This window comes from Triturus cristatus, chromosome 5_1, assembly GCF_964204655.1.
Source record: "Triturus cristatus chromosome 5_1, aTriCri1.1, whole genome shotgun sequence".
NCBI classification, from domain to species: Eukaryota; Metazoa; Chordata; class Amphibia; order Caudata; family Salamandridae; genus Triturus; species Triturus cristatus.
In genome coordinates, this window is record NC_140587.1 from 345,725,091 (window position 1) to 345,744,298 (window position 19,208).

Below are 19,208 nucleotides of genomic sequence, written 5' to 3' on the forward strand. Positions count from 1 at the left end.
TGGAAGCCTTTTCAGTTGCGTACCTGGATGACATCGCTGTCTTCAGCCGCAGCTGGGAGGACCATTTGTGTCACCTTCAGGCTGTTCTTCAGGCTTTGCAGCAGGCAGGCCTGACGATCAAAGCCAGTAAGTGCCAGATCGGGCAGGGGTCGGTAGTGTATCTCGGTCACTTGGTGGGTCGGGGCAAGGTGCAACCCCTCCAGGCCAAGATCGAAACCATCATGGCCTGGGAGACCCCCAAGACTCAGACAGAGGTCCGGGCCTTCTTGGGCCTCACTGGCTACTACAGACGCTTTGTCAAGGGATACGGTACGATCGTAGCCCCCTTGACTGAGCTCACTTCCAAAAAGCACCCTCGACGGGTAATCTGGACCGAGGGATGTCAACAAGCCTTTGACACCTTGAAAAAGGCCATGTGTGCGGCACCTGTTCTCAGGGCCCCTGACTTCGCCAAGGAGTTCATCGTCCAGACAGATGCGTCAGAGCACGGTATCGGGGCAGTGCTGTCGCAACTCAATGACGAGGGTCTAGACCAACAGGTGGTTTTCCTGTCTAGGAGACTACTCCCCCGGGAACAGAGGTGGAGTGCAATTGAGAGGGAGGCTTTTGCGGTAGTGTGGGCTCTGAAGAAGCTGCGGCCATACCTGTTTGGCTCGCACTTCCTGGTGCAGACCGACCACCGGCCCCTCAGGTGGCTGATGCAAATGAGGGGTGAGAATCCAAAGCTATTGAGGTGGTCCATCTCCCTACAGGGAATGGACTTTAGGGTGGAACATCGCCCAGGAGTGGACCACGCCAATGCTGACGGTCTCTCCAGGTATTTCCGCCTTAGTGAAGAGGACTCCCAAGGGGTTGGGTAGCTCTACCCACTTTCAGCTGGGGGGGACGCGTGTTAGACCTGTCAGCCTTTGGCAGTTCCCTCCTCATATTATTATTTTTTTATTGTCCCTTCCCCTTCTCATTTTTCTGTCTACCAAACTTTTTGGGTGCTGATGTAGAGGTTCTGGGCACTTCACCCTCATTACCTGAGGGGGAGGCGCAAGGTGCTCCGCTGAGGAAAACTAGAGAAGGGAGGTGAGCTTCACAAAATGGTGGCACCAACTGTCACCTCAGCACCTGGACCTTGACTGCCATGGGAGGTTCCGGAACCTTCTGGGCCCCTCTGGCAAGTCAGGCCCAAGGTGATAAATAGAGGTGACAGGTGGGCGGCCATTTTAGAGCAGAGCAGAGCAGCCAGTTAGCCAGGAGTAAGGCACCTGAGAAGGGAGGTGGTTGCACTAGTCAAGGAGGAACAGGTCTCTGGGCCTGCGGTGTTCCCTGGCCAGTGATAACACCCCCAACCTGTTGACCGGTCCCTGGGTGCTGCCAGTGATTTCAGTTACCCCAGCATCTGTGGAGGACAAGGAGGAGCGAAACCCTGAACCCTTCGTTCTTGCCAGGGCCACCCACTTCTAACACTCTGGTTGCCAGGATTACCACCTCCCTGGACCTAGGGAAAGATGCGGGTGCCCAGGCCCTGAGAGCTCCGTCAGGCTCAGCTACGGTGTGAAAAGACGACAGAATCCCCCTTCCTCTTTCGTCAACTTCCCATCCCTCCGAGAGCTCTGCCTTCGAAATCGGGCCGCTACCCTCGTACCAGGTTGCCTGGTGATCATCGGCGGTGATCTGCAGTGAGGAGTGGCCTGAGGAGCAGAGACGGCGCAGGAGATAGTTGGGGCATGAAAGAGTGACGTGACTGACAGCCGAGAAATCCCCAGTCAGGAAGTGCCAGCCGAGGAGCAGGGAAGCCGCTGGCCGAGTCACCTGATAAGGGACCAGAGCGCCGCCCCCCTGACTGTGGTGTGAGAGCAGAGGCTGCGCACACGCAGGACGCGCTGCTTCAGAGTGGTGCGGCGGGAGCAGTGGGACGGCCGACGAAGCAGACTTCCTGTCAGATGACTGGTGAGCAAGAGGCTTGGCCTCCGGGGGCGGAGTATGTGCCCCGTCGTCAGCGAAGGAAAGTGCCGGTGGGAGGCGACCTCGAAGGGGTGACTTCTCGGTTCCGTCTGACGAGAGAAGTTCCGAGTGAAAATTCCCCCCCCCTTTTTGCTGCATGTGAGGACCTTCCCGTGACATCCCCCCCTCTTCCCGGCTCCGTATCTAAGGAGGAGAAGCCTGTCACGCAACGTTGTGGGCAACTGGATGAAAACCACCTGTGAACAGTAAGCGGGGTGTCGCTACTCAGGCGAAGGGGTGGAAAGGTCTTTGGCAGCGTATAATAGGAGAGGCCTATGGAGCATTTGGAATTGACTGGCAGCCTAGCGCCACCTTGCACGTGACCCCCAGAGGAGGAGTAGGGGAGACGCAGGTTGCTGGGGGAGAGGGTTCTTGGGGAGCCGTTCCGAGGAAGCGCTGGGAAGTATAGTATAACGGGGGTGGAGGGGATTCAGGGGACAACCATTCTGACCATTTCCTAGGTAGAGGAGTAGCCATTGGTTGCCAACAGCTTTTCTAAGGCACCGTTACAGAGAATAGTCAGGATCAAGGAGGGGTAAAAGTGATTAACTGAGGGTCCAGCCTATCAGGGGTTAGTCACCCCCCAGTAACCAGGAGCCCTGGGGAACCCACGTAGAGAGTGGGAGAGGTGCCAGATCAGAAGGAATATCCCTGGCCCGAGGTGGTTCTGGTAGTATCCGGAATTGCTGTCTTGAAATGTAACAGAGTGTTAATTGTAAGATGTTTTGATGAAAAGTTTAATTTGAACTGTACTGACCAGTTGTGCCTCAAAATATTGGGGAATGTTAATTTGGAAATGTACTGAAATGTTACCAGTGTAATGGGAAATTGAATATTGGAACATAACAAGGAAGAGAAGTGATATTCGTTTAATAAAGCTTCACATTTAATCAGTGTAGCGTCCTTTTTGGGTGAGGCTGCGCCAGATTGCGAGCTGGGTAGGATGCAAGCATGAGAAGCCAGAGGGAGGTGTAAGCCTGTTGACCTGAGCCAAGCTACCCCTAGGACGTTAGGTCCAACAATTTGGTGCTCAGCGGTGGGATCCTTATTCAGTGCTTGCATACGCTTGGTAGCAGTTTTGCGCGCGTCACCACCTACACTTGATTGTTTTAACTGGAGTTTTCTCCAGATTGTTTTCCTGATTGGAGGTTTTCAAAATTGTCCTGTGTTATACTTCCTTTCTTGGGAAAGTCTTCCAGTGTAAAGTTCTTTTTGACTGTGTTGGGGTCCCATCTGGTAGGATGGAATTCGAATTGGGTAGGCTGGAGGAATATACGGTGGCCCAATTGAAGATATTCTGACAGGAGAGGGAGGTATTCTTTAAGCAGGGGGCGAAGAAAACAGAGCTCCAAGCAAGCTTAAGAGCCTGGGTTATGGCCCACCCTAGCGGGAAACGGGAGGAGGAACCAGGACTAGACCCCCTGGAAGAACCGGAAGTCCTTTTTCCCCCTGGGAGCGGCAACATGGACGTCGGGTCTAGGGCCCCATCAAGAGTGGGTAGTAGCGCCTCAGGGGGTAGCCTGTCCTCTGCCGATCTAGTTGACCGGAGGGAGGAGAGGCAGTTTAGAATGGATCTGGCCCGGTTGGAAAAGGAGAGGGAGGAGAGGAGGTTCCTCCATGAGCTCCATTTAAAGGAGTTAGAGCTCAAAGCCCTTCAACTTGGAACCCCCAGCAGTCCTAATGGTGGCAGCATACCGAGAGAAATGCCGAGAGAGACCAGGCCCTACCTGCCCAAAGATGTAGTTGCCAGCTATGGTGTCGGGGATGACATTGTAAAATGGCTGGCTGCCTATGAGGTCTCTCTAAGAGCCCATGGGGTCCCCGAAGCTCAGTGGGGGGGTGGCCTATATAGGTATATGCCTCCGGCGGGGAGGGATGCCTTGTTAGCATTAGAACAGTCAGACCAGACCAAGTACCCCATCATGAAGGTAGCCCTAGTGAGGAAATTTGGGCTGACCCCTGAAAAATTCAGGCAGAGGTGTCGGGGCAGTCAAAAGTTGGCCACCCAGAATTGGGTGGACTTCTTGGACTATGCCAAGAAGGCCTTAGAGGGCTGGGTGCAGGGCAGTGAGGTCAAGGACTATGAGGGACTGTATAATTTAATTTTAAAGGAGCACCTCCTCGAGAAAAGTTTTCCGGAGCTGCATCAGCACCTGGTAGACAGCAAGCTAACTAATCCCAGGAAGCTTGCAGAGGAGGCGGATATCTGGGCGAGTACCCGGGTATCCTCAAAAGGGACTGGAGGGAATTTCCAAGGGGCTGGACAGGGCACCCCCCAGAAGAAAGAGGGGGGAGACAAAAAGAGGGAGTTCCCCCAAAAGAGTTCACAAGGGAGGGGAGTAGGATTCCCTCCTAGGGTTGGCCCCCACAAACCCCCTTATCCTGACCATGGTCAGCAGCCTAGGGTTGTCCGATGTTATGAGTGTGGTGAGGTTGGGCATTATAAGGGGGATGCCAAGTGTCCCAAGAGACCACACCCTCCCATTGGAGGAAAAACCCCTGGGGTGGCGAGTGTAGTGCTCGGGGAGGAGTTGCCGCTAGATAAGGGAGGTGAGTGGGCAGGGCTAACCTTAGTGTCCTTTGTGGATTGTGAGATGGTTCCTAAGACCCAGGTGCCCTCGAAAACTACCAAGTACAGGCAATGGGTCACCATCAATGCCCAGAGGGTGGAGGCTCTGAGGGACACAGGAGCCAGCATGACTATGGTAAGGAGTCAGCTGGTGTCCCCAGAGCAGGTGGTTCCCAATGTAGTCCACCCGGTTGTGATGGCTGACAACCGAGAGGGTCACTATCCGGTGGTCCAGATTCCCTTTGAGTGGGGAGGGGTTGCGGGTCCTCTACGAGTTGCGATAAGCCCTGCCACGCCGGTCGACTGCCTGTTGGGAAACGACCTTGAACACTCGGCGTGGAAGGAGGTTGAGTTCAGGGCCCACATGGAAATGTTGGGGACCCCTGAGTGGACGTGTGCCAACACTCGGTCCGTGACTGCCCGAAGAGGGGATTCACAGAGGTTGGAGCCTGGGACAAAGGCCCAACCAGCTGCCGGAAAGGGTATATAGGGACGGGGGAAGCCTGCCCTGGCATCTGACCCTCCAAAGGTGGATGGGGCCACTGAAGTGGTCCCGGAGTCTACGGAGGGGGATGTAACTTCCCTGGAGGGCTTACCGACCCCTGCAGATTGGCAGGTGGGGGGAGGACCTACTAGGGAAGAGTTTTGTCGGACCCAGAAGGAGTGCCCTACCCTTGAGGGTTTACGGCGGCAGGCCGAAGCCCAGGCAGTGGGTAACGATTCGGGGAACTTCCACATATATTGGGAAGATGGACTCCTGTATAGCGAACCCAATGCTCCGGTGCATGGTTCATCCCGGGCCTTGGTAGTTCCCCAGCGTTACCGAGCCTTCCTATTGGGACTGGCTCACGAAATACCCTTGGCAGGACACTTGGGACAAGACAAGACCTTTGCTCGACTTGTCCCTCATTTTTACTGGCCTCAGATGAGGATTACGTCCGATACTTTTTGTAGGACGTGTGTAACCTGCCAAGCTAGTGGGAAGACAGGGGTGAAGCTGAAGGCTCCCCTGGAACCACTGCCTGTCGTTGGTACCCCCTTTGAAAGGGTGGGCATCTACATTGTCGGGCCATTGGATCCACCAACGTCTGCCGGTCACAGGTTTATCCTGGCTCTGGTGGATCATGCCACACGGTACCCAGAGGCTATCCCTCTGAGGACCATTACTGCACCTGCAGTGGCACGGGCCCTTATGGGAATTTTTACCCAGATGGGATTCCCCAAGGAAGTGGTGTCGGACAGAGGTACCAACTTCATGTCAGCCTATATGCGGGCTATGTGGAAAGAGTGTGGAGTCACTTACCGGTTCTCCACTCCTTATCACCCCCAGACCAATGGTCTGGTGGAGAGGTTTAACAAAACCTTAAAGGGCATGATCCGGAGTCTGCCCGAGAGCCTGCGGAGGAAATGGGACGTCCTCCTACCTTGTTTGCTGTTTTCTTACAGGGAGGTACCACAGAAGGGAGTGGGCTTCAGCCCCTTCGAGCTGTTGTACGGGCACCCTGTGCGTGGACCCCTCAGCCTGGTGAAGGATGGATGGGAAAAGACTCCCAGAAAACTTTCCCCGGATGTGGTGAGCTACATGCTGGCCTTTCGTAGCCAAATGGCTAGGTTCTGGAAGCAAGCTTCTGAAAACCTAGAAGCCAGCCAAACGGTCATGAAGGAATGGTATGACCGAAACGCTCACCCGGTGGAGCTGGAGCCTGGCCAGAAGGTGTGGGTGATGGAGCCTGGAGAGCTTAGCGCCCTCCAGGATCGCTGGTCGGGCCCCTTTGAGGTGGTTGAGAAGAAGGGCAAGGTTACCTACGTGGTAGATCTTAAGACCCCGAGGCAGCCCGATCGGGTGCTCCATGTGAACCGCCTCCAGCCTCACCAAGAGAGACCCGAGGTCACGTTAATGATGGTGACTGATGGGTCAGAGGAAGAGGAAAGTGAACCTCTTCCCGATCTGTTTGCATCCCAAGAGAAGGATGGGTCGGTGGAGGGAGTGATCCTTTCACCGTCCCTAACTCCTGAACAACGGAAGGACTGTCGCCAGGTACTGGAGCAGTTTGCGACCTTGTTCTCACTTATCCCGGGGAGGACTCATCTGTGTACCCATGATGTGGACACAGGGGACAGCCCACCTGTAAAGTCCAAGTCCTACCGACTGTCAGATAAAGTGAAGGCTAGCATCCATGGAGAAGTTACCAAGATGCTAGAGCTAGGAGTGATTGAGCCTTCAAGTAGTCCCTGGTCCAGTCCGGTGGTACTGGTACCCAAAGCTGCCCCACCGGGCACTACCCCAGAACTCCGGTTCTGTGTGGATTACAGGGGACTGAATTTGGTGACAAAGACAGATGCTCATCCTATCCCGAGGGCGGATTAGCTCATTGACCGGTTGGGAGCTGCCCAATATCTCAGTACCTTTGACCTTACATCCGGGTACTGGCAGATTTCCCTGACGGATGGAGCCAAGGAAAGGTCAGCCTTCTCCACACCCGAGGGTCACTACCAGTTCTGTGTGATGCCCTTTGGGCTCAAGAACGCCCCTGCAACGTTCCAGCGATTGGTGAACCAGGTCCTCTCTGGAATGGAAGCCTTTACAGTTGCGTACCTGGATGACATCGCTGTCTTCAGCCGCAGCTGGGAGGACCAGTTGTGTCACCTTCAGGCTGTTCTTCAGGCTTTGCAGCAGGCAGGCCTGACGATCAAAGCCAGTAAGTGCCAGATCGGGCAGGGGTCGGTAGTGTATCTCGGTCACTTGGTGGGTCGGGGCAAGGTGCAACACCTCCAGGCCAAGATCGAAACCATCATGGCCTGGGAACCCCCCAAGACTCAGACAGAGGTCCGGGCCTTCTTGGGCCTCACTGGCTACTACAGACGCTTTGTCAAGGGATACGGTACGATCGTAGCCCCCTTGACTGAGCTCACTTCCAAAAAGCACCCTCGACGGGTAATCTGGACCGAGGGATGTCAACAAGCCTTTGACACCTTGAAAAAGGCCATGTGTGCGGCATCTGTTCTCAGGGCCCCTGACTTCGCCAAGGAGTTCATCGTCCAGACAGATGCGTCGGAGCACGGTATCGGGGCAGTGCTGTCGCAACTCAATGACGAGGGTCTAGACCAACCGGTGGTTTTCCTGTCTAGGAGACTACTCCCCCGGGAACAGAGGTGGAGTGCAATTGAGAGGGAGGCTTTTGCGGTAGTGTGGGCTCTGAAGAAGCTGCGGCCATACCTGTTTGGCTTGGCTCACACTTCCTGGTGCAGACCGACCACCGGCCCCTCAGGTGGCTGATGCAAATGAGGGGTGAGAATCCAAAGCTATTGAGGTGGTCCATCTCCCTACAGGGAATGGACTTTAGGGTGGAACATCGCCCAGGAGTGGACCACGCCAATGCTGACGGTCTCTCCAGGTATTTCCGCCTTAGTGAAGAGGACTCCCAAGGGGTTGGGTAGCTCTCCCCACTTTCAGCTGGGGGGGACGCGTGTTAGACCTGTCAGCCTTTGGCAGTTCCCTCCTCATATTATTATTTTTTTATTGTCCCTTCCCCTTCTCATTTTTCTGTCTACCAAACTTTTTGGGTGCTGATGTAGAGGTTCTGGGCGCTTCACCCTCATTACCTGAGGGGGAGGCGCAAGGTGCTCCGCTGAGGAAAACTAGAGAAGGGAGGTGAGCTTCACAAAATGGTGGCACCAACTGTCACCTCAGCACCTGGACCTTGACTGCCATGGGAGGTTCCGGAACCTTCTGGGCCCCTCTGGCAAGTCAGGCCCAAGGTGATAAATAGAGGTGACAGGTGGGCGGCCATTTTAGAGCAGAGCAGAGCAGCCAGTTAGCCAGGAGTAAGGCACCTGAGAAGGGAGGTGGTTGCACTAGTCAAGGAGGGACAGGTCTCTGGGCCTGCGGTGTTCCCTGGCCAGTGATAACACCCCCAACCTGTTGACCGGTCCCTGGGTGCTGCCAGTGATTTCAGTTACCCCAGCATCTGTGGAGGACAAGGAGGAGCGAAACCCTGAACCCTTCCTTCTTGCCAGGGCCACCCACTTCTAACACTCTGGTTGCCAGGATTACCACCTCCCTGGACCTAGGGAAAGATGCGGGTGCCCAGGCCCTGAGAGCTCCGTCAGGCTCAGCTACGGTGTGAAAAGACGACAGAATCCCCCTTCCTCTTTCGTCAACTTCCCATCCCTCCGAGAGCTCTGCCTTCGAAATCGGGCCGCTACCCTCGTACCAGGTTGCCTGGTGATCATCGGCGGTGATCTGCAGTGAGGAGTGGCCTGAGGAGCAGAGACGGCGACGGAGATAGTTGGGGCATGAAAGAGTGACCTGACTGACAGCCGAGAAATCCCCAGTCAGGAAGTGCCAGCCGAGGAGCAGGGAAGCCGCTGGCCGAGTCACCTGATAAGGGACCAGAGCGCCGCCCCCCTGACTGTGGTGTGAGAGCGGAGGCTGCGCACACGCAGGACGCGCCGCTTCAGAGTGGTGCGGCAGGAGCAGTGGGACGGCCGACGAAGCAGACTTCCTGTCAGATGACTGGTGAGCAAGAGGCTTGGCCTCCGGGGGCGGAGTAGGTGCCCCGTCGTCAGCGAAGGAAAGTGCCGGTGGGAGGCGACCTCGAAGGGGTGACTTCTCGGTTCCGTCTGGCGAGAGAAGTTCCGAGTGAAAATTCCCCCCCCCCTTTTTGCTGCATGTGAGGACCTTCCCGTGACATCCCCCCCCTCTTCCCGGCTCCGTATCTAAGGAGGAGAAGCCTGTCACGCAACGTTGTGGGCAACTGGATGAAAACCACCTGTGAACAGTAAGCGGGGTGTCGCTACTCAGGCGAAGGGGTGGAAAGGTCTTTGGCAGCGTATAATAGGAGAGGCCTATGGAGCATTTGGAATTGACTGGCAGCCTAGCGCCACCTTGCACGTGACCCCCAGAGGAGGAGTAGGGGAGACGCAGGTTGCTGGGGGAGAGGGTTCTTGGGGAGCCGTTCCGAGGAAGCGCTGGGAAGTATAGTATAACGGGGGTGGAGGGGATTCAGGGGACAACCATTCTGACCATTTCCTAGGTAGGGGAGTAGCCATTGGTTGCCAACAGCTTTTCTAAGGCACCGTTACAGAGAATAGTCAGGATCGAGGAGGGGGAAAAGTGATTAACTGCAGCCTAGCGCCACCTTGCACGTGACCCCCAGAGGAGGAGTAGGGGAGACGCAGGTTGCTGGGGGAGAGGGTTCTTGGGGAGCCGTTCCGAGGAAGCACTGGGAAGTATAGTATAACGGGGGTGGAGGGGATTCAGGGGACAACCATTCTGACTATTTCCTAGGTAGGGGAGTAGCCATTGGTTGCCAACAGCTTTTCTAAGGCACCGTTACAGAGAATAGTCAGGATCGAGGAGGGGGAAAAGTGATTAACTGAGGGTCCAGCCTATCAGGGGTTAGTCACCCCCCAGTAACCAGGAGCCCTGGGGAACCCACGTAGAGAGTGGGAGAGGTGCCAGATCAGAAGGAATATCCCTGGCCCGAGGTGGTTCTGGTAGTATCCGGAATTGCTGTCTTGAAATGTAACAGAGTGTTAATTGTAAGATGTTTTGATGAAAAGTTTAATTTGAACTGTACTGACCAGTGGTGCCTCAAAATATTGGGGAATGTTAATTTGGAAATGTACTGAAATGTTACCAGTGTAATGGGAAATTGAATATTGGAACATAACAAGGAAGAGAAGTGATATTCGTTTAACCCCTTCGGTGCTCATGACGGAATGGTTCCGTCATGACCCACGGTTGAGCTGTGCTCATGACGGAACCATTCCGTCATGACCACGCCCGCGCAAGATTCCGCCAGCACAGCGGCGGAATCTGCGCAGCATCGAAGGGGTTAATAAAGCTTCACATTTAATCAGTGTAGCGTCCTTTTAGGGTGAGGCTGCGCCAGATTGCGAGCTGGGTAGGACGCAAGCATGAGAAGCCAGAGGGAGGTGTAAGCCTGTTGACCTGAGCCAAGCTACCCCTAGAACGTTAGGTCCAACACCCATGTCATACAGTTTCCATGAGAAAAGGTAGTACTGCCAAACAGGACTTCAAAATCTAGGGAAGAACATCTACACCATCAGAGATTGTTGGCCCAGTTCTTGAGTAGCTCACAGAGCCTCACCAGAACCCCTAACATTCCTGGGGAGGCATGTGATTTTGGCAACCTCGACCATTGGGAATCGTGGAATAAGATCTTGCCCCTTTCGTTGTTTATTAATGCATTCCCAAGGAAAGATACGAGTAAAGTTTTTAATACATTTATTGTAATAATCATAATATTGCATAGAAAGAATGGACTGTGATTATAATACAGATAAAACAAAGCAAAGCAACAAGCATTGTGAAAATGGTGAAAAGAATGAACAATCCAACCATTGCAGTCTGATTTCTTAGTATATATTTCTACTTATCACTACCTCTAGAGCATAGCGGGTGTACACGGTGTACCCTGTGCCCAATCTCTTAGGTTAGCCTGTACCCTTACGTGGATATCTATACCAATGAATTGGCCTGATATGGTATTGGCAGTTCCTCTCCACAGGATGAAAGATCAGCGTAAGCAGAGTTGCATGTTGAATACAGCAGCAGTTCCAGGACTATCATTGCTAGAGTGCCCCCCTGACCCGTAAACGAACAGTGCACTATTTATATATTACAACCACGGTGTTAGAGGTACAGCTCTGATGCAATGACATATCTAGATGTTAGAATGTGTCTCCCACGGGCAACACAAATACTAGGTTATCTTGTTCTGTTCTTAGCCTGGAATGAAATGTACTGACAATGCAGCAAAAATGTTGTCTAAATATAAGCAGCATGTACAGCCTCCTATCAGAAATAGGATTGTGCATGCAAAACATGTCAAAACAACAGTGCTAAAATGAAGTCAACCCAAAACATGTACATTTTGAACTAAAAATGGAGATTCAAAGTGGGCCCAAGAAGGCCTCACCACATTGTAAAAAATGTCCAAAGGGCAGTGCTCTTTTCTGACTTTTAGGGTGAAAACTTGAGAAGTGCACTAACCTGTTGCAAGCCGTAGGCTTCCTGAAGAGTTCAACTTTCAAACAATTTTGTTCCATGAAAATCCAGAATCCAAGAAGTCATTCCAACTACGGCTGATTTTAGAGCTGAACCGCAAACTGGTGTCAAACCGTTAAGCCACAATAAAAACCAATTCAGCTGCTCTTAGACTTCAGGTCCCTTCCAGAAAAAGAAAATATCATTCATGTACATGGACCAATGGAGTATATTTCTATAGAAGGGGGAACGATATTGCATATGTGTTTGTCTTCAAAGTACCCAGCATGCAAATTAGCTATAATGGGAGCACAAGTTACTCCCATGTTAGACCCATTCTTCTGTCTGTAGATGGCTTAATTAATAGGCCTGGGCGAAAATTTTGTTCCGTTCGCGGAAATTGCAATAATTTGACAATTTCGCGTTCCGCGGAAAGCGCGAAAATGTCAAAATTTCCGCATTCCGCAGCTTAGCGATAATTTGGTTCTTGCTCGCGCTGTAAAATAATACATTCTCGTGCGCGCGCAATCGCCTTACCTGAATCCCTGCGTTCGCCGACAAGTTTTCTTGATCCGGTCGCGTTCTCCATGAGATGTTGTATTGTTTTTAGCCATTTGCGCTGTCTCGCGACAGTTCGCGCCCGCAGTGACGTCATGCGTCGTGCGATCACGTCTTTCTTCTCGCGATCATGCACCGCGAGACAACTGAAAACAAGATGGTCGCGCCCGCGAGCAACCGGATGTATGACGTTACAACGCACACTTTTACAACGCATGCACTTACAACGCATTTTTTACAACGCATAATCCATTACAACGCATGACATTTCAACGCATCACACTACAACGCATTTTTAAAAAATACCTTTACAACGCATTACCATTACAACGCATACTACCTTTACAACGCATACCATTACAACGCATAATATTAAATTACATTTAAGGTAAGTATTAGATAGTATAGGGGTAAAAATTACTATTCTAACTCCAGGGGGTGCAACAGTAGGGTAAGTGTTGGATAGTATAGGGGTAAAAATTACTATTCTAACTCCAGGGGGTGCAACAGTAGGGTAAGTGTTGGATAGTGTAGGGGTAAAAATTACTATTCTAACTCCAGGGGGTGCAACAGTAGGGTAAGTGTTGGATAGTGTAGGGGTAAAAATTACTATTCCAACTCCAGGGGGTGCAACAGTAGGGTAAAAGTTGGATAGTATAGGGGTAAAAATTACTATTCTAACTCCAGGGGGTGCATCAGTAGGGTAAGTGTTGGATAGTATAGGGGTAAAAATTACTATTCTAACTCCAGGGGGTGCATCAGTAGGGTAAGTGTTGGATAGTATAGGGGTAAAAATTACTATTCTAACTCCAGGGGGTGCAACAGTAGGGTAAGTGTTGGATAGTATAGGGGTAAAAATTACTATTCTAACTCCAGGGGGTGCATCAGTAGGGTAAGTGTTGGATAGTATAGGGGTAAAAATTACTATTCTAACTCCAGGGGGTGCATCAGTAGGGTAAGTGTTGGATAGTATAGGGGTAAAAATTACTATTCTAACTCCAGGGGGTGCATCAGTAGGGTAAGTGTTGGATAGTATAGGGGTAAAAATTACTATTCTAACTCCAGGGGGTGCATCAGTAGGGTAAGTGTTGGATAGTATAGGGGTAAAAATTACTATTCTAACTCCAGGGGGTGCATCAGTAGGGTACGTGTTGGATAGTATAGGGGTAAAAATTACTATTCTAACTCCAGGGAGTGCATCAGTAGGGTAAGTGTTGGATAGTATAGGGGTAAAAATTACTATTCTAACTCCAGGGGGTGCATCAGTAGTGTAAGTGTTGGATAGTATAGGGGTAAAAATTACTATTCTAACTCCAGGGGGTGCATCAGTAGGGTAAGTGTTGGATAGTATAGGGGTAAAAATTACTATTCTAACTCCAGGGGGTGCATCAGTAGGGTAAGTGTTGGATAGTATAGTGTAATATTATGCGTTGTAATGGTATGCGTTGTAATGGTAGTATGCGTTGTAATGGAATGCGTTGTAAAGGTAGTTTTTAAAAATGCGTTGTAGTGTCATGCGTTGTAATGTCATGCGTTGTAATGGATTATGCGTTGTAAAAAATGCGTTGTAATGGTAGTGCGTTGTAAAAGTTGCGTTGTAAAGGTTGTTCCCCCGAGCAACCACATGGGTAAGTTGGCGAGCCGCAACCATGCAGAAAATCTCGCGAACATGCGGGAAAAAAACTTCCGCATCTTCGCGATATTTCCGCGTGTTTGCGATAATTTTTAACATTTTCGCGATAATTTGCGAAAGTGGATTTCGCAAATTCCGCCCACCCCTATTAATTAAACATTAGATTGTTATTCTTCAACACAATTTCCATACATAAAGTAATGAAGTATCTTATGAGCGGTTCAGATTCAGTCATCAGAACATGGTATATGCCATTAAGTGCTTCTCTTTGAGGAATATGTGTGCACAACGAACCAACATCTAAACAAACTAAGAAATCGGTATTACTGTCTGATGCTAGGTTTTCAATTTTCGTAATCAAATCCGATGTATCATCATAAGATTTTAATAATCTGACTATGGTTTGGAGAAAGGTATCAGAATACTGAGATAAACGTTCAGTCACTGATATTGTACTTGAATAGCTTTAGGTATAAAGTTCCTGTACTTTGCTTTATTTTCATTTATACCCTTATATCTAATTATGAGGGGGTAATTGCATTAAAAAGAGAGGAGGGTCTACCCCACCAAGCTCCGGACAATTTCAAATATCATTCAACTGCTGAATAAAATGACAAACCTGTTGTGTGACTTGTGCAATGTGCAATTGATTACAGAAAAACTAAATTAGCCTCTGTAATGCTACCCTTCTCAGTTGGTAAAAAGGAAACACATTATTTTCACTGGCTCAAGCTTCCAGTTCATGCATTAGCACATTTACCAAATATTTCCTGTCCAGTGCCAGTCATATACCATGTAATAATTTTCAGAGGAAGAATGCAATCCCTTTAAAAAACTAAGACATAAAATGGAACCACTTCAGCTGTAAGCTATACTGTTTCTCAGTTTAGAGGGATCAAATAGATGGGTTAACATTTCATCCAAGAGATTAGTATTGGTCTACAAAGCTGCAGCAGGCCGGCCTTTAGGGAACGGAACACCATTTGTGTGATTACAATTCAAGGACATAAATTCTATGGGCCTAATTCACAAAGATAACTTACACTTTTGAGTAATTTACACTTTTTAGTTTTAAGTAACTATACTAATTTCTGAGTAGTCACAGAATCTGAGTGTAAGTTTCTACTAATGAAAAAAAACATAGTAGAGAGTCCAGCACTGCAAATCACCAATCACTGGTGCTTTAAAACACTCCCATTAAAAAAAAAGGTGGTAGGGACTTAAAAATAAAACTCCATAGGATTAATGCTAAATTAAATAAAATGATTTAAAATAATTAAAAATACAAATAAGTCTAATAATATATCATAAATATAATTTACTATTGAAATAAGGAGAGTCTGTATAGTAAAGCACTGGGGCAAAAATAAAATACATTTATTTAACTTGAAAAATAATTTTTTAACCTTTACATCAAGAAATTACAAAAAATGTACTCAAACAAGTAAACAACACATACATACATACATAGATATATAGAATGGGATGTGGACTTGTGGTCACTTGAATGTTACTTCATCAAGCATCAATTGGCTTTAACAGACATTGTTCTCCTTTCTCATGCCAACATGATCAGCATATTTTCTTTTAAATCCATACCATACCTAAACTTCATGTTGTTGTAAGATTAACCCAAAAATAAATGTCGATACTATATACAGAGTAAATTACAATAGTTCTAATAATCAAACATTTGTAAATAGCACTTTTCAAACTTAGGCACAACAAACCATAAGTTATAAAACTAAATATTTCATTGTTTATTAGCCTACGTTATGTGTGTGTGACTGACAATCAGCAGCAGTTCATCCATGGGGGCAAGTGAACTTTTTCCCCCTGCTCAGGAGATGCCTCACAATGTCAAATGGATGCACTGATTGTTTCTTGTGACGGGTGCCGTAGTAGAGAGCCTGGGGGACTTAGGGCCTGAATACGAGTTTGGCGGCCTTGGAGCAGGCCGCCATGCCAGCATCCCGCTCCAAGACCGCCAAACCTGTAGTCAGTCCGGCCACTCGATTACTAGTTGTAATCCTGGTACCCAGTTCTGCAGTGACAGTCCCACGGCAGTGCCTTTGTAAGGCTCAAAGGAGAGCCATAGAAAGGAAGCACTTTGGGACCAGCACAGCATGTTCCTGCACAGGGAGAAATGCACATCAAATTTACAAATGCTTAATAGTTGTCTACCATATATCTGAAACAAAGCAAGTGATGTAAAGTTCACAGCTACTTCTAAGAGATATTTATAATTCTCATTGCAGATGATCAAGGCCAAAGCTTGCAGCTATGAGTTATGATTTCATTTCCAAATGTACAGATTGATGCTCAGAATAAATATAATTCTGGTTTGACAAAAAGGCACAATGTTATTGAGTGCATGTTTGAGGTATTGAAATCTCGGTTTGAATGTTTTTTGATGCCCGATTAATCTGAAGGAAGGCATCTTTACTCATCACCAATGGTTTGCAAAATTATTTTAGTTAGTGTATATAACAAATCATACGTCGAAAGACTAAAGTTCCCTGGGACTATGAATGTGCAATCACACCTGAAGATGATAAAGACAAAGATTCCCAATCTGAAATTGCACATTCAGTGGCAGGCCGTGCCAGATAAGATCATATGGTTTCCAATATTTTTACATAAACATAAATTAAAATACTTCACATTGTTAGGTTGATTGTACATTGTCTAGTATATCAAGTCATAGATAATTCTTTTGCCCTCTATGTGGACATATACTTTGTGCGATTTATTTAGCAATGTACTTGTCAAATCATGAGGATATATTAGAAGTCATAATGTACACATCATTAACTAGTGTTGAGCTGTTACTTAGCAATGTCAGACATCAGAAACACTAAGAATAAAAAATGATATCAATGTGTGGATGTATAAAAATGCATATTGAGTCAACAAATTGTTTATATATTTATTGCAGTCACAGTTGCATAAGTGATAACATGTTAAACTGTCACAATCAAAATAGCATGCATATAGTACTTCACACTTCTAGATTAATGTACAATGGCCATAACAGTTACGAATGTGGACATGTTTGGGTTCTAAAACATTAGGTGGACTATCTTACAAAAGTAATACATGAAATATAGAGCCATATGCATGAGCACATTTTCCCATAGACACCTCTTGGGTAAAACCCTTTGATATATCTGTCAATGATGTCTCCTCATAATATGATACTCTTTAATAATCTGCTTACTGAAAATATATTCTTTTAAATTAATATAAGTGATTTGTTATCATCCATTGGGTTAATGAAGCTTGTATTGAGAAAACATATTGTGTAAATGTTGAGGAAGGGAATGCTTTGTATAACCCAGTAAGGTATGAAGGGCATGTATAGTCCAATGGTAACATTATTAGAGTTTCACTACTTTCCTTTACTTACATAAATTAAACTGCTACTATGGCAGTAACGTCAAACCATAAGTAACAACACTGATGGGGTTTCATAACTATCATTTGTGTCTCATAAGTGCTACATATCTGCATGTGTGCATACGTAACATTCCATATAACTCAAAATCCCTAATCTTAAAACATTATCCAATATAATTGTTTTGTGTGAAGCTCTGCTATCACATGTCGCCTGATTGACAACAAAAGTGGGAACACAATACACAAATGGAAATCCTACATTACATTAAGTCTACAAATAAATCAAAATGGCTGATCTCACTTATACCAAACTAACATGAGCATCATTACATTTGTAACTTAAAATCAAATACAAATAACACAAGTTTGTGTCTTCTACATGGAGGAATATATTACATAGGTCAATGTCTGTGATTAATTTATTAAAACTCTTCATGCATTAGAACTACTCACAGTGCCTCTTGATATTTTACATAACTTTCAGCCATGTCATGTCTGATGCATGGGTGTAAACATGTATGGAGATGTTTGAATGTGTTATACTGTCTTAAATACAATTACTTGTAACACAGGGGCACTGCACCTAACCTAAGTTACTTAGCAGTGATTTCTCATCGTAAATAGGTCCATATTTACCAAGGGTACGCATTGTCCTTTTGCCACCCAAAGTGATGCATTGCGACGCCTAACCTAGAGAGAGAAATTTCAAGCCCTTTGAAGGACACCTTGGCTTTCAAAATAAAGACTAACTCAATGTTACATATTTTGTAGCGTGGTGTAACTATGTCCTGGAAAGTTGTTCCTTGGTTGGAGTGTGGCAGTTCCCATGTATCTATATATGCATTCTGATGCATTTTGAGTCTAACTGAGACTGGTAATCCTAGGAATATGTCAAAATTCCATGTCTTCCCAGGGGGGCGTAAGAAGGTTTAATATCTGTGTCTCTTCTTGTTGTGTCCTCTGTCTAAGGGCTTTCCATTCAGCTGCACACTTAGAATGTGGTAAATCACGGTGAGGATTGGTTATGTGAAGAATGATGCCACAGTCTACGCAAAACAATCATGCCTATGAAGCAGACATACTTGCACCATGTTTCATGGGTGCCAGTTTTGTTGAAAGGCAATCATAGTGTGTCAATGTGATGAGAGTACAGCAATGCAGCATATATCAGTAAACATGGAGCATATATGCACTCTTCCTATGATGCAGTGCAGCAATGTGCATCATGGATTTGCAGTGGGAGAATCATTGCAAAAGAAGTTCTATAGATGTTTGCATATAACTTTCCACTGAATAGATTCATAATAGAATGCATAAACCTACCCACATAAATTTTGTAAGGAAAGTTCTTTTCAGGGTGTTAATCCTTCAACATGTCTCTAACACATCTACACCAATACAATGTAGCAATCATACATGTGTTGAAGCAAAGCAACACACAGTGGTGGACCACAAAGGACTCAAACATGTGTAGAATCACTCAGGACATTTTGTCCCCATCTACAGCCAAGATTATACACAACTCATTGTGACAGCATGCATTGCTGTGTAATGTAGCTACACCTGTGAGGATATTGTTAACATAACATGCAGTGTGTGATTTGCTGTATTGTGATACAGGTACAACTGAAATATGTAGCAAATAGCATATCTATTGCAAGTTGTATGTGTGTAGGTATATACAGCACAGTATAGTATATTTATGTATTGTGTGGTATTTTGTGTTGCAATACATAGGACACTGCATAGGATGTGTATGTATTGTGTGGGCCCTTGCATTGCAGTATATAGGACATTGTGTAGGATATGTATGCATAGAGTGGACCCTTGCATTGGTAGAGATAGATGATTACATAACTCAATAAAGAATTGCTTTGAAAACCACACAAATCTACTAGATGCACCCAGGAAATGATGCAATGGATGTGGGTGCATACCAGGAAGTGGGCTATTTTCTTTCACTTTCTGTTTCTGGCTGACGGTTGGCAGATGTATGGAGAGATGTTTTGAGAGAATTGTCTGTGGTTTGTGACCTGTTT